Below are 15,845 nucleotides of genomic sequence, written 5' to 3' on the forward strand. Positions count from 1 at the left end.
CTACCTTCGCCCAGGGTCCTTTACCAGCAAGTATCTCCTCCCAAGACCACGTCTTCCCCACCTCTGTCCAGGGTGTTTGCTCCTCCTGGGCACGCTGCTTGGTCCGTTGGTGGTGGGATCTTCTGTTACGTTCGTTGAGTACAGGATTGGACCAAGGTGCAGCGTGGTATGCGTACATGTTCGTTTATTGAATAAACACAGAACAAAACAACAAAAGCAACGTAATGTGATGTTCTAAAGGCTAACATTCAACAAGCCAAACACACAGAAACAAGATCCCACAACACAGGTAGGCAACATGGCTGCCTAAGTATGATCCCCAATCAGACAACAATCGACAGCTGCCTCTGATTGGGAACCACACCCGGCCAACATAGATCTACAATATCTAGATCATACACATAGAAATTCACACCCTGACCAAACCAACTAAAGAAAACCGGGCTCTCAAGGACAGGGCGTGACACTGTTATACATTTTACTGGTCTTTTGTGTTTTACAATTGAAGACCATTAGGGACATAACATTTGAAACCATTAGAACTGCTGTAGCCTAATGGTTTGCTTGTTCACCAGGAATGGTCTAACTAATCCAGACCTTTTTTGAAGGGAATAAACCACATACAGAGGGTCAGTTTCCTAGACACAGATTAAGCCTAAGAGAATGACGAACCAAATTGCTTTCATGGAGGACTGGCTTGAATTGTGAGGATGACCACACAATTCATTTTCATCATGAGTAAAAGCTATTGGTTTCCTGTTGTGATCTATTTAAAAAGCTCAAGAGCCCAGAAAAATTGATAAAAGGTTGTGGCGGTTGCAGGAACAGCAGCATCTAGTGGGTGATGGCAAACTTCAATGGCAAATTTATCTGAAAAGGGCAAAACAAAACATTGCCAAATACATTATATAGGATGAAGAAGCAATACTCCAAGCTGCAGCTCCATGCTGAACTGATACTGTATAGGCCTACTGGTTGTTTGGGTGGGGTTGGTGTAGGGGGGTCAGTGGGTGGCTTTTGATCATTTTATTTGATTCCTCATGTCTTACCTATTGTTAAGAATAATTAAGGTCCAAATCAGATGTTAGGTACTATATTTATTGAATATATATTAATCCTAATCTCCCATGGACAGATTCTCGTGGACTGATGATAAGGCGAGTATCTGTTAAGGCAGCAGTAGTTCCTGATTTGGGGTTTTTGCCATTGATTATTTGAACGAGTCAGGATTAGGCGAAGGCGGTACTTAAACTGGTGCAGTGATTTTCAAGGCTATGTGTGGATGATAAACTGTTTTCATTAGATTCCACAGCCACAAAGTCAAAATATGAAAACAAGAAATAGCTTTTTGGCCAACATGGGGGAAATTAGCGTAAGGGAGGGGTTTGGCCGAGAGTTTCCGTTTGCGAGAGAAGGGGTTTCGCTTCCTTCCTTTGCACAAAGGTAATCACAATTGTTAACAGCATTCTCCTCAGAATTAAAACAGGAAATGACAAACTTTTGCGAGAGAATTTCATTTTTGGGTAACTGAGATTACAGTGCATTCGGAAAGTATTCAGACCCCTCGACGTTTTCCACATTTGTGACTCGCTTCAGGAAACTAGGTGTATGTCGCGCGTCGATACTTCACAGGAGAGCCATTTGAACGTAAAGTTTTTTGGCAGAAATGCCTTCTTGAACATGTGAACTTAAATGTGACTTAATAACAAACTTGTATGCCATCTGTAAATAAGAAAACAGAGCCTAGTAGGTTTAGCCACGGAAAAAGACAGCAACCTTCCCGCTAGCCATGATTGCCTGAGATAATGAGTGGGCTGGACATGCTGAGAGATGAGTTCAGATTGGTCTGCCATGTAGCACGCTTCATGGCTGGTCAGTATGTGTAGGTAATCCTTTCTAACGCTGCTTTTTAAAAAATATATAACGTAGTAGAACTGCATAAGTGTTGGTCTCCACTTTCTGGAGGACCGATTTTTGAAATCAGTGTAATTAAAATATGATAGCTAAGGAAATTGAGCAAATTCTGGCGTTTTATTGCAAATATGCAGACGGAGTCGATAAAAGAACACACAGAAGGCTGTTGTAAAACACATCTTCAAACTAAGGGCAACCATGGCATCCATGACAGAGCGGGAGAAGTGTCCATCCATGTAAAGCTAGCTACATTTTCAGATATTACACGTTTCTAATTTTATCAGAAAGTTGTTTTCATTTCAAGTTAAAGTGTACTGTTAGCTAGCTAGCTATCTAATGTTACGTGTATGATCTGTGTAGTAATATTATTCGTATCTCAGAGCCATTTGCATTGCTAGTTATAGCCTAATGTTAGTTAGCTAACATTGAACCTGGTTGGTTAGCTACCTGCAGATTCATGCAGGGTAGTAATGTTATGAGTTGGGATTATGGTTCATTGTTTAGCTAGCTAGCTACATGTCTAAACAAAAGACTTCGCTATGCAAGTAACTATTTCAATAGAATGTTTATGATGTCACTGTGACAACTGTCGATGGACGTAGCTGGTAAATTCGCTCTGGCTATCTACTCCGATTTCAGAGCACTCTCGTCTGAGTGTGCCAGAGTGCAGAATAACTGACGAATTTACGAACGCTCAACACCTGTTGAATATGGCCGGTGTCAGTAAACATTGGCAGAAAAGCGTAATTAAATTGTTTCCAGCAGCACAGTTGCAGTCACCAACGCTCTGGATAACATAAAAACAGCCTAACCAGCTCTGCTAGGGTGAGTAAAATAGTCAGTGAGCTGTTCTCTCATTTGTGTCTGGAAATAGCTAGCCAACGTTAGCCAGTTAGCTTGGGTGCTTGACTGCTGTTGTTAGGTCAGAACACTCAGATCAACCCTACTTTTCGGCCAGAGTGTCCAGTGTACGCTCTGAACGCTCCGAGAGCGAAACCCTCTGAATTTACGAACGGCCAATCTGACAACGCTCTGAGTTTACGAACACCCAGAGCACACTCTGACACTTCAGATTACATTTACGAACACACCCGTACTATAAGCCAGCCTTTAGTCTTGAAATCTGTGGTTGTTTAATACATAGCCTCACATGTGAATCCTTAAAGAGATGGGTGGGGCTAAAGCTTAAAAGGGTGTGAACGATGCTGAATGGGTGTAGACAAAGAGCTCTCCAGTAGGTACCAAAACATTCAAAGGCATTTTCTCAAAAGTGAGGTTACAAGTTTATCAAATTTTAAAAGCAGAATTACTTTCCCATTGTTCCTCAACTGTAGTGTATGATATACCATTTTCTAGCTCTGAGTCTGTACTTTTATCCAATGTAAAAAACACAAATTCAAATTTTGCTACATAAGACCGAATCGAGCCAGTCGGTCACATTTTTTTACATTACAGCCTTATTCTATAATTGATTAAATTGTTTTTTCCCCCCACATCAACCTACACACAATACCCCATAATAATAAAACAAACACAGGTTGTCATTTTTTTTTGCACATTTATAAAAAATTTATTTATTTTCAGGTCTCTCCAGAGATGTTCGATCGGGTTCAGTCCGTGCTCTGCCTTGGCCACTCATGGACATTCAAAGACTTGTCCCGAAGCCACTCCTACATTGTCTTGGCTGTGTGCTTAGGGTTGTTGTACTGTTGGAAGGTGAACCTTTGCACCAGTCTGAGGTCCTGAGCGCTCTGGAGCAGGTTTTTATCAAGGTTTTCTCTGTACTTTGCTCCGTTCATCTTTCCCTTGATCCTGACTAGTCTACCATTCCCTGCCGCTGAAAGACATTCTCACAGCATGATGCTGCCACCACCATGCTTCACCGTAGGGACGGTGCCAGGTTTCTTCCAGACGTGACGCTTGACATTCAGGCCAAAGACTTCAATCTTGGTTTCATTAGAGAGTCCTTTAGGTGCCTTTTGGCAAACTCCAAGCGGGCTGTTATGTGCCTTTTACTGAGGAGTGACTTCTGTCTGGCCACTCTACCATAAAGGCCCTTCTCCCCCGATTGCCCAGTTTGGCTGAGCGGCCAGCTCTAGGAAGAGTCTTGGTGGTTCCAAACTTCTTCCAGTTTAAGAATGATGGAGGCCACTGTGTTCTTGGGGACCTTCAGTGCTGCAGAAATTTTTTGGTACCCTTCCCCAGATCTGTGCCTCGACACAATTCTGTCTCGGATCTCTACGGACAATTCCTTTGACCTCATGGCTTGGTTTTTGCTCTGACATGCACTGTCAACTGTGGGACCTTTTATATAGACAGGTGTGTGCCTTTCCAAATCATGTCCAATCAATAGAATGTACCACAGGTGGACTACAATCAAGTTGTAGAAACATCTCAAGGATGATCAATGGAAACAGGATGCACCTTAGCTCAATTTCAAGGCTCATAGCAATACTTATGTAAATAAGGTATTTCTGTTTTTTATTTTGAATGAATTTGCAAAGATTGGTAATCCTGTTTTTGCTTTGTCATTATGGGGTATTGTCTGTACATTGATGAGGAAAAACAATCATTTAATCCATTTTAGAATAAGGCTGTAACGTAACAAAATGTGGAAAAAGTCAAGGGGTCTGAATACTTTCCGAATGGCCGATTTGGGCGCAATCAATTATCTAATTTCTCAGATAAAATGATATTTCAACAAGATAATGTTTCAGGAATGCTAATCATAACTACAGAAACGGTTTCAGCACAATCTGGGTGTCAATTCTCTTTCTTGTCGTTTTTGAGGTGGTACGAGCCACCATTTAATTAAGCCTTGGCGGTGGTGCTCCCCTGTTGGATCTTGTTCCCTGTGCACTTTCAGTCAGATCAGCCAGCTCTCCTCTCCTGTCACTCTTCCTCCTCCCTCGCTTCATTGAGAAAAGCAGCGCCACGTTCCTCCCTTTTCTCCACCATGGAGTGATGTCGAGAGTGATGGTCCCAGAGTGTTAATCATTGACCCTGTGACATCATATCCTTCTACACAGCAGTCAGACTCCAGGCAGGCAGAGGAAGGAAGGCACCTGCTGCCAGCTAATTGGCACAGGGATTAATGGCCGTTGTCTATTCATCACCAGGTAGCACCGCTGTTAACCCTCGCCACCATAGCCACACAGACATTCATCAGAGACAGGCAGACAGGCAGCCCATACCCCACTGCTATTGGTCACTTTACATCTGTGTAGCCTCCGTGTTGCCATGTGGCTGCTCTAACACTGGAAGGGAATGTATGTCATGGTATAGAGAGAATATTTAATCGCTTTTTATAAAGACTTATGGCCATATGTTTCTAGAGAATGTAGGTTACACCATTGCTCTCTATATATAATGGGGTAATATTAATGCCATCATTTGGGTTTTGCCGTTTGTCAGAGGTGGTATAAAAAGAATCAGATGTAGGCTTGTGGAAATAAAACGTGCCCAGATGGAATGACCTTGTAGAGCACAGCAATTTGTTTTTCATTGCTGTGTGACGTGAGTATGGGAGCATGTGTTATTTCAAGTGGAGTAGGAACCCATCTATTCTGCAGCCCTGTGATTTTATGGCTGCAACTCTAACCAAGGCCACCTGTCAGTAGCAGTGAGGAAATTATAGAAACCTCAACAGAACCTGTATCCCATCCCCTTTGTATTGTAAGTGTCCAGTTTGTGTCACCATGAAGCCTAAGCCTATTGCCATTCCAGTCGGGGAGAGGTTCAAGGTGTAGGGTGTTGACTGTTTAAACTTTAATATTGCACATCACCGGCTAACCGCTTGGGTCATCTGGTGTTCAAACCACACACACAAATCCAATCTCGTCCTCCAATCGTTCTCTCGGCTCTCTTGGGCTTCTGATGTCAACACTCACTGCCACCCACTGCTACTCTCCTTTCCTCTTCCTTTCACTCCCATCCTCCCTCTCTCCTTGCCTCACACCCTCTCTCCCATCCTCCCACTAACCTCTCACCCTCACTCCCACCATTTTCCCTTTCTCTCTTCCTAACTTTTACTAGGCAGGCTGTTTGAGCTGAAGATGGTGTTTCCCAGTATGAATGTGTACCTTCTCTCTCCCTGTGTTACTGCCCTGCACTGAGGTGACCGTTATACCCTAGGATCACCTGCTGAAAATAAAGATTGACTCATCTGCCACATAGGCCCCAACCTCATCTGCCTTCTCTGACCTTTCTTCATCAATAACAAAATGCAATATTTTTTATAAAAGGGCAATTCCACGGTAACAGAATGAAGCTGAGACTCAGATTTTTCACTTTAGAATGTATGCCAAACAAAAGCCAATGATTGCTAAGTTAAACAAACCATACAACTCTATGCACAAGAGTGACTTTTTAACAATTATTACAGATAATTCTACAAAAACACATTGCAAAGTTTGGTAACAGAATTACTGTTTGTGCTGTTATTCTGTTACCTCTGCAAATTTTCTGTGGAAATTGTTATATCGATGTTTGACATACATTTTAAAGTGGAAAATCTGAGTCTCTGCGTCATTCTGTTAGCGTGGAATTGCCCAAAACATATTGAATCATCCCTCCCCTCTCAGGTCGTGGATTTGATTGTGGAGACGAGGCGATATTAGGGAAAACATACAAATCCACCAGAACCCCTTTACCTTTACCACCAGTGCTGCTGCTATCCCCCTCTCTTTCTCCTGTTTCTCCTGTGTGTCTGTAGGTGTAATGTACAGATATGGATGTGGTGGAGGGAAGCAGAGCTTCCTAATTGCAGTCTTCTTTCATTGCTATGCAGATGTTAATGTATTCCTATCTCCTAGCCTCCCATACGACGACATTCCAGAGATGTAGCCTGCTATCAAACATTCCAGGGATCGGCGCTCCTGTTCTTTCCCATTAAATATTGACCGGGCTGTTCTTTTTATATTTTCTCGAAACATCTGGGTTTTTTAACACCACAGAGTCCGACTAGTTGATGAAGCAGAGGCAGTCCATCCTTTCTATCAATAGATGATGTGTTATGTATGTATGTAGCCAGATATAGCCTAATGATCAGGCTGTTACAGAAATGGACTTTCTATACTACGGTCTCTCGCTTATCTTACGTGTATCTTTTATTTAGTTAAGCAGTTATTAGCTTAAGTCTTTGATTACATCCTAAATGGTCTGACTGTTGCTTGTGTCCTGCGGTGGAGGCTGGCGATGCTCGCTGTGAGATCGAGACGGATAAGGCCGTGGTTACCCTGGAGTCCATCGATGATGGTGTCCTGGCCAAAATACTGGTGAGTGAACAGTGTGTGTGCATGTGGCAGCTCTTTGGGCTTCCCGCCTCTATAATTCGCAGAACATCACTGATGAGGTGTGCTTCGTGACAACTCTCTCTCTTTCTCTATCTCTCCCTCTCTGTTTGATGTGGGAAAATTAATGGTTTTGCCAAAGACGGACAGATCACTTGTCTCTCATCAGCACTGCGCCACGTGTGTCCCTCAGAACAGTGGCATGAAAGCTGTCAGATCGATCTGGCGGAGATGGAAAACGCCTCCTATTACATCCTAACGAGAGAGAGGATGTTGATGGTAACTCAGTGTGGTACTGCTACACCTGGAAAACACTCCATCCTTTCCTCCATCCTCTTCATTATCAGAGCTAAATGATCCAGCAGCCATAATGACTTATTTGTTGGCCTTTTTATGTGGAACCCAGCATTCAACAACTAGTTAGGTGACCCTGATTATGCACACGCACACCCTTGCCTGTCTCAAAGCTGATGTCATTGTCCCCTCCAGTCAGTCATCCGACCAGTGAGTGTCACATCATTTAGAACAGTGTCCTACTGGCAATTAGCAGTGCAAACCAGGCTGTGTAGCACAGCACAGCTCAGCATGCCCATATTGTTTTAGTGCTGTGGTTCAGGTGGTGTCTGTGAGTGTACCCTAAATAAAGAGCGGATATGGAGCTGGTCTACTCTACCACATGCATATTGGAAGTACTTAGATAATTACTTCGATATTCCAATAGGATGGACTGGACCAAGTTATCACTAACAGCAGGGGAAGTGATCTATGTACTTTCAATTATTATAATTTATCTCTCCCTCGGTCATGGCTAGAAGGGTTCCAGCTTTTGTCAAATTAACGTCAGATTTGACTTTTCGTAGCAGGTTAGGAGAACTTACGCAGAAGGTTAGAAGAATTAACGTAGCAGGTTCAAATAATTAGGTTAAGGTTAGGAAAAGGGTTAGCTAAAATTATCTCGCTCTCGCTGTATGTCTCTGTCTTTTTTAGCCCTTGCTCTATTCCTGTGGTGCTCATTCTCTCTCACTCTCATTTTGTCTTTTTTATTGCCTTCTCTCTCTTTCTCTTCATCATCCCCCTCTCTCCCTCCTTCTGATCCATGTCTCAGCTGCCATGGGGATGAGGTAGTTTCCATGGCAACGGTCCACGAGTTGGGGGTAGCGGCTTAGGAGGGCTGGGAGCTGGCAGAAAGAGAGAGAGAGAGGGATGCAGTGAATTAGATAAGCCCCCCCCCAGGCTCAGACAGCATCCAGATCAACACCCCACTCCACCCCTGAACACTCCACCCTTCAACAACTCACCCCAGGCCCAGCCTCTAGTGGGGGTGTTGGAGAGGAAGCATACCAGTCTCTTGGTGTGTGTGAGGGATGTGTTTCTTGGCTGTGTGTGGCAGGGGCAGTATGGTCTCTGCTCTCTGTAGGTCACAGCACAGATTAGCCCACAGTGAGTGTATTATGGTTCTCTCTAAATACTTACACTAGGATTCTAATTTAGCAGCCACTTTAATGTGCAGCCTGTGGGGATAGGGCAGGGTATGGGCTAGTCAGGCTGCCTGCAGAGCTCCACTGGGGTTATTTATGAGGGTCAGGCCTTGCTGCAGCCTCCTAACAGCATTCAACCTAGCTCCTGGGGCTCCACAGGCTAAAGATCTGGTGCCTCATTTATCAATATTTCATGGAAATGATTCTAAAATACTACTTACGAATGGAATTTAGAATGTTCGTACGTATAGAAAAAGTGTGATTTATCAAACAATCCTACGAGCGTCATACGCACACTGGTAGGAGATAACCATTGATAAATATACACTACCGTTCAAAAGATTTTGGTCACTTAGAAATGTCCTTATTTTCGAAAGAAAAGCTATTTTTTTGTCCATTAAAATAACATCAAAGTGATCAGAAATACAGTGTAGACATTGTTAATGTTGTAAATGGCTATTGTAGCTGGAAACTGCAGATTTTTTATGGAATATCTACATAGGTGTACAGAGGCCCATTATCAGCAACCGTCAGTCCTGTGTTCCAATGGTACGTTGTGTTTGCTAATCCAAGTTTATCATTTTAATAGGCTAATTGATCATTAGAAAACCCTTTTGCAATTATGTTAGCACAGCTGAAAACTGTTGTGCTGATTAAAGAAGCAATAAAACTGGCCTTCTTGAGACTAGTTGAGTATCTTGAGCAACTACCCATCTTAATCTTTTATTTTTATTGGCCAGTCTGAGATATGGCTTTTTCTTTGCAACTCTGCCTAGAAGGTCAGCATCCCGGAGTCGCCTCTTCACTGTTGACGTTGAGACTGGTGTTTTGCGGGTACTATTTAATGAAGCTGCCAGTTGAGGACCTGTGAGGCATCTGTTTCTCAAACTAGAAACTCTAATGTATTTGTCCTCTTGCTCAGTTGTGCACCGGGGCCTCCCATTCCTCTTTCTATTCTGGTTAGAGCCAGTTTGCGCTGTTCTGTGAAGGGAGTAGTACACAGCGTTGTACGAGATCTTCCGTTTCTTGGCAATTTCTCGCATGGAATAGACTAGATTCTCGGAACAAGAATAGACTGACAAGTTACAGAAGAAAGTTATTTGTTTCTGGCCATTTTGAGCCTGTAATCGAACCCACAATTGCTGACGCTCCAGATACTCAACTAGTCTCAAGAAGGCAAGTTTTATTGCTTCTTTAATCAGCACAACAGTTTTCAGCTGTGCTAACATAATTGCAAAAGGGTTTTCTAATGATCAATTAGCCTTTTAAAATGATAAACTTGGATTAGCAAACACAACATGCCATTGGAACACAGGACTTATGGTTGCTGATAATGGGCCTCTGTACGCCTATGTAGATATTCCATAAAAAATCAGCCATTTCCAGCTACAATAGCCATTTCCAACATTAACAATGTCTACACTGTATTTCTGATCAATTTGATGTTATTTTAATGGACAAAAAAATTGCTTTTCTTTTCGAAAACAAGGACATTTCTAAGTGACCCCAAACTTTTGAAGGGTGGTGTAAATTGTTCTCAGCCTCAGTGCTTGTGCACGTCCTTGGCTATTTGCATTTTGTAAACACTCCTAATTAAACATACATGGTCAACCCTTTAAAGCCCATGGGGAATATACATCACCGTACCATGAAATGCAATTGCACAACCGAGAAAATATATAGTTTTCCGATACTGAAATAGAGGTGCTAGTGTCAGAGATTGAGTACAACCAAAATGTTTTATTTGGCTCGCTCGGTTGTGGCTTGACCTGTAAAAATAAAAACATATCTACGAGGAGAGTACCATTAGGACAATTAAAGTTTATTTAGCGATGGCAAATATTATATACTTCAAATGAGTAGGCAACACTCACCAATAAGCAATCCATCCTCAACAGCTCCCTCCCATAGGCGTATAGGCCAACATTGCAGTTCGGCAGAATGAACGAGTCGTGCGTGCCACTTTGCCACCAAATTAAGCAGTGTCTTTTGTGCATTACATAACCTATCACCTGCACATTAATTAAGAGTGGAAGCCTTTTCTGTTCACATATTTGAACTCGCTTTGGGATGGTACTTTTATGGTGATGTGGGTGCTGTCTATTGCTCTGTTCGTATTTGTGAACCCATTGATGGCAAAGAAACCCCTGTTGACTTCAACCTGTTGTGCAATGGTTGTATGTTACAGTTTGTTTCGCTGATAATTGCATCCAAAACATTGGCTCATCGAGGGCTGTGAGATGCCGATCGGCTGAGGGTGGATAGCACTTGCATGTGCACCAGAATGACATGTTTGCCTTTTAAAAGTAGGTCCTAAATCCTCACAAAAATCCTGTAAGGGAAAACAATCTGTACTTTCTGCAAAAAAAGTCCCACCTGCCTCTAAAAATGCACACTCTGCGAATTGCAGCTTTTGGCAAATCGTCCAACAGAGCAAGATCAGCGATCTCTCATTCGATTTCCCATTATCTCAGTATTTTACAGTATTTCAACAATGGTTTCCCTTTCACATGTATCTCTAATTTAACAAATTACTGTACTTTAAATGGATAATTATTATTGTAACAAATGCACTGATGTGATCAAATTATATGATATAGCCTGTCAAGATATGTTGCATGAATTCACAATGGAAATAAAATACAATTGAACAATTATTTAATTATTACTCTCTCAATTTCACACATTTTCAACATATATTTTCCCCATTCTACGCTTGATAAACAGTTCCCGTATTCCACCACTTGGCGTACACATGGTCATGGCTGTGCATAAATGTACGCACACTCTTAAGCAAACATTTACGTTAATAAATCTAGCACTTTGCTTAGAAATTATCCCATGCATGGTTTACACACAGATTTGTGCCTACGTATGATTGATAAATGAGGCTGCAGGAGAGGGGGATGTTACTCATAGAGGGGGTGGGGTACGCATCAACACCGATTACAGAACCGCTACCCCAACCTCTACCCTGACCTTATGGCTTCAATATGAAAATCTGATCATGATGCAATCAATCACACCAATACACACACACTGGCCAAAACACAGCTATTATTACTGTGAACCTACAATATGCGTGAACACACACAAAAGGCTGATATGGCACATGTAGTTATGAAGGGCGGGGGGGGGGACGGGGGGTGGATTGATACTGTGGACAGAATGTATGTCAATGTTTAGCGGTTGAGACTTTGAGACTCAAAAAGCAGGTCTTAACGGTACCGCAGTTGATAATGCCATGGATTTTGAGAGCAGAAGTTCAACCTATCCAGCCATGATGCACAGTACCCAGGGAAGGAGAGGTGTGCCTTTTGTGCCGGTGAATCTCGTATTTCATAAAAATAATAATTATAAATTCATTAAAAATCAAAAGCTGACAAAAATACATTGAGGGGGCGCTGTGGATGGGCCATTTGTTACTGGATGCAGAGCTGTTGGAGTCTACGAGAACGGGATGCTGTAGATTTTACGAGTATTAAACAACTGAAATATAATCACGTGTATTCCTGTTTTGGTGAGAGGGTAGGGGAGGGAAATGGGGAGGTTTATGAGTTGAGATCTGGGAGGGCTCTTGGGAAATGTAATTTTATTTTTACATATGCTATGCTGATATATTGATTACTCATCTATTTACTTTTTTATTTACATTAAAATGAGAATGTACTCAATATTGCATTTGCAACAAAATATTTAACAAAATGTTTATGGTTAAGCTATCTGTACTTTCTTGGAATTTACAGGGCATAAATGAAATTAGAAAAAAAAAAAACATACTAGTTGTCTTGTTATTATGAATAGGAAAGGAGTAGATACAGTGGGGAAAAAAAGTATTTAGTCAGCCACCAATTGTGCAAGTTCTCCCACTTAAAAAGATGAGAGAGGCCTGTAATTTTCATCATAGGTACACGTCAACTATGACAGACAAAATGAGGGAAAAAAATCCAGAAAATCACATTGTAGGATTTGTAATGAATTTATTTGCAAATTATGGTGGAAAATAAGTATTTGGTCAATAACAAAAGTTTCTCAATACTTTGTTATATAACATTTGTTGGCAATGACACAGGTCAAACGTTTTCTGTAAGTCTTCACAAGGTTTTCACACACTGTTGCTGGTATTTTGGCCCATTCTTCCATGCAGATCTCATCTAGAGCAGTGATGTTTTGGGGCTGTTGCTGGGCAACACAGACTTTCAACTCCCTCCAAAGATTTTCTATGGGGTTGAGATCTGGAGACTGGCTAGGCCAGTTGCTGATGGAAGGAGGTTTTCACTCAAAATCTCACGATACATGGCCCCATTCATTCTTTCCTTTACATGGATCAGTCGTTCTGGTCCCTTTGCAGAAAAACAGCCCCAAAGCATGATGTTTCCACCCCCATGCTTCACAGTAGGTATGGTGTTCTTTGGATGCAACTCAGCATTCTTTGTCCTCCAAACACGACGAGTTGAGTTTTTACCAAAAAGTTCTATTTTGGTTTCATCTGACCATATGACATTCTCCCAATCCTCTTCTGGATCATCCAAATGCACTCTAGCAAACTTCAGACGGGCCTGGACATGTACTGGCTTAAGCAGGGGGACACGTCTGGCACTGCAGGATTTGAGTCCCTGGCGGCGTAGTGTGTTACTGATGGTATGCTTTGTTACTTTGGTCCCAGCTCTCTGCAGGTCATTCACTAGGTCCCCCCGTGTGGTTCTGGGATTTTTGCTCACCGTTCTTGTGATAATTTTGACCCCACGGGGTGAGATCTTGCGTGGAGCCCCAGATCGAGGGAGATTATCAGTGGTCTTGTATGTCTTCCATTTCCTAATAATTGCTCCCACAGTTGATTTCTTCAAACCAAGCTGCTTACCTATTGCAGATTCAGTCTTCCCAGCCTGGTGCAGGTCTACAATTTTGTTTCTGGTGTCATTTGACAGCTCTTTGGTTTTGGCCATAGTGGAGTTTGGAGTGTGACTGTTTGAGGTTGTGGACAGGTGTCTTTTATACTGATAACAAGTTCAAACAGGTGCCATTAATACAGGTAACGAGTGGAGGACAGAGGAGCCTCTTAAAGAAGAAGTTACAGGTCTGTGAGAGCCAGAAATCTTGCTTGTTTGTAGGTGACCAAATACTTATTTTCCACCATAATTTGCAAATAAATTCATAAAAAATCCTACAATGTGATTTTCTGGATTTTTTTTCTTCTCAATTTGTCTGTCATAGTTGACGTGTACCTATGATGAAAATTACAGGCCTCTCTCATCTTTTTAAGTGGGAGAACTTGCACAATTGGTGGCTGACTAAATATTTTTTCCCCCACTGTATTGCCATGCTCCAGGAAACTCATATAATGAAGGATGATATACGCAAAATAGAAAACAACAACTTCAAGGTGGCAGCCTTTTCTTCTGCTAATAATAAAACAAAAAGGGGTAATTATTATGTATGTTATTATTATGTTTTGCCGTAATCTCAAGTTTCATATATTAGACCAAGGGAATGATCAAGAAGGAATGATTGCCTATGTGAAAGGCATTTTCTCTGGCAAAATAGTTGTTTTAATTTCTGCATATGCCCCCAATACTTATGATTATTTGTTTCTTTATCCAAAATACTTGCTGCAATATCTGATTTCCATGTGGTCTTTGGTGGTGACATGAATACAACACTCAACCCGACAACGGATAAATCTAACAAATTGGGTAGTGCACCATCAGCCAACATAGCGTTGCGAAATATGGTCTCTGATTTTGCACTAGCAGATATATGGAGAGTGCATAATCCACAGCTGAAAGAATATACCTTTTACTGTGCTAGGCACTGATCATTTTCAAGGATAGATTATATATTACAATGCAAATAGTCCAGGTAGCCATGATTAGCTGTTCAGGAGCCTTATTGCTTGTGAGTAGAAGCTGTTAAGAAGCCTTTTGGACGTAGCGCTCCGGTACCACTTGCTGTGTGGTAGCAGAGAGAACAGTCTATGACTATGGTTGCTGGAGTCTTTGACAATTTTTAGGGCCTTCCTCTGACACCGCCTGTTATAGAGGTCCTGGATGGCAGGAAGCTTGGCCCCAGTGATGTACTGGGCCATACGCACTACCCTCTGTAGTGCCTTGCGGTCGGAGGCAGAGCAGTTGCCATACCAGGCAGTGATGCAACCAGTAAGGATGCTCTCGATGGTGCAGCTGTATAACTTTTTGAGAATCTGGGGACCCATGCCAAATCCTTTCAGTCTCCTGAGGGGGAATAGGCATTGTCGTGCCCTCTTCACGACTGTCTTGGTGTGTTTGGACCATAATAGTTTGTTGGTGATGTGGACACCAAGGAATTTGAAGCTCTCAACCTGTTTCACTACAGCCCCGTCGATGAGAATGGGGGCGTGCTCAGTCCTCTTTTTTTTTCTTCCTGTAGTCCACAATCATCTCCTTTGTCTTGATCACTTTGAGGGAGAGGTTGTTATCCTGGCACCACACGGCCAGGTCTCTGACCTCCTCCCTATAGGCTGTCTCATCGTTGTCGGTGATCAGGCCTACCACTGTTGTGTCGTCTGCAAACTTAATGATGGTGTTGGAGTCGTGCCTGGCCATGCAGTCATGGGTGCACAGGGAGTACAGGAGGGGACTGAGCACGCACCCCTGAGGGGCCCCTGTGTTGAGGATCAGCATGGCAGATGTGTTGTTACCTACCCTTACCACCTGGGGGCGGTCCAGGATCCAGTTGCAGAGGGAGGTGTTTAGTCCCAGGGTCCTTAGCTTAGTGATGAGCTTTGAGGGCACTATGGTGTTGAACGCTGAGCTGTAGGCAATGAATGGCTTTCTCACGTAGGTGTTCCTCTTGTCCAGGTGGGAAAGGACAGTGTGGAGTGCAATAGAGATTGCATCATCTGTGGATCTGTTTGGCGATATGCAAATTGGAGTGGGTCTAGGGTTTCTGGGATAATGGTGTTGATGTGGGCCATGACCAGCCTTTCAAAGCACTTCATGGCTACAGACGTGAGTGTTACGGGTCGGTAGTCATTTAGGCATGTTATCTTAGTGTTCTTGGGCACAGGGACTATGGTGGTCTGCTTGAAACATGTTGGTATTACAGACTCCGTCAGGGACATGTTGATAATGTCAGTGAAGACACTTGCCAGTTGGTCAGCGCATGCTCGGAGTACGCGTCCTGG

General features: G+C 42.6%; 1 pseudogene across 1 annotated transcript in view; it reads left to right on the forward strand.

The window, feature by feature from the left end:
• The window catches only part of LOC311135294 (pyruvate dehydrogenase protein X component, mitochondrial-like), a 94,329-nt pseudogene that overhangs the window by 11,382 nt on the left and 67,102 nt on the right, over positions 1-15,845 (forward strand). The window contains exon 3 of the transcript XR_014615405.1: positions 7,090-7,190. The product of XR_014615405.1 is annotated as a pyruvate dehydrogenase protein X component, mitochondrial-like (transcript). The remainder of the gene's footprint in view (positions 1-7,089; positions 7,191-15,845) is intronic.

The sequence above is a fragment of the Coregonus lavaretus genome, assembly GCF_964263955.1.
Source record: "Coregonus lavaretus genome assembly, chromosome: 9".
Lineage (NCBI taxonomy): Eukaryota > Metazoa > Chordata > Actinopteri > Salmoniformes > Salmonidae > Coregonus > Coregonus lavaretus.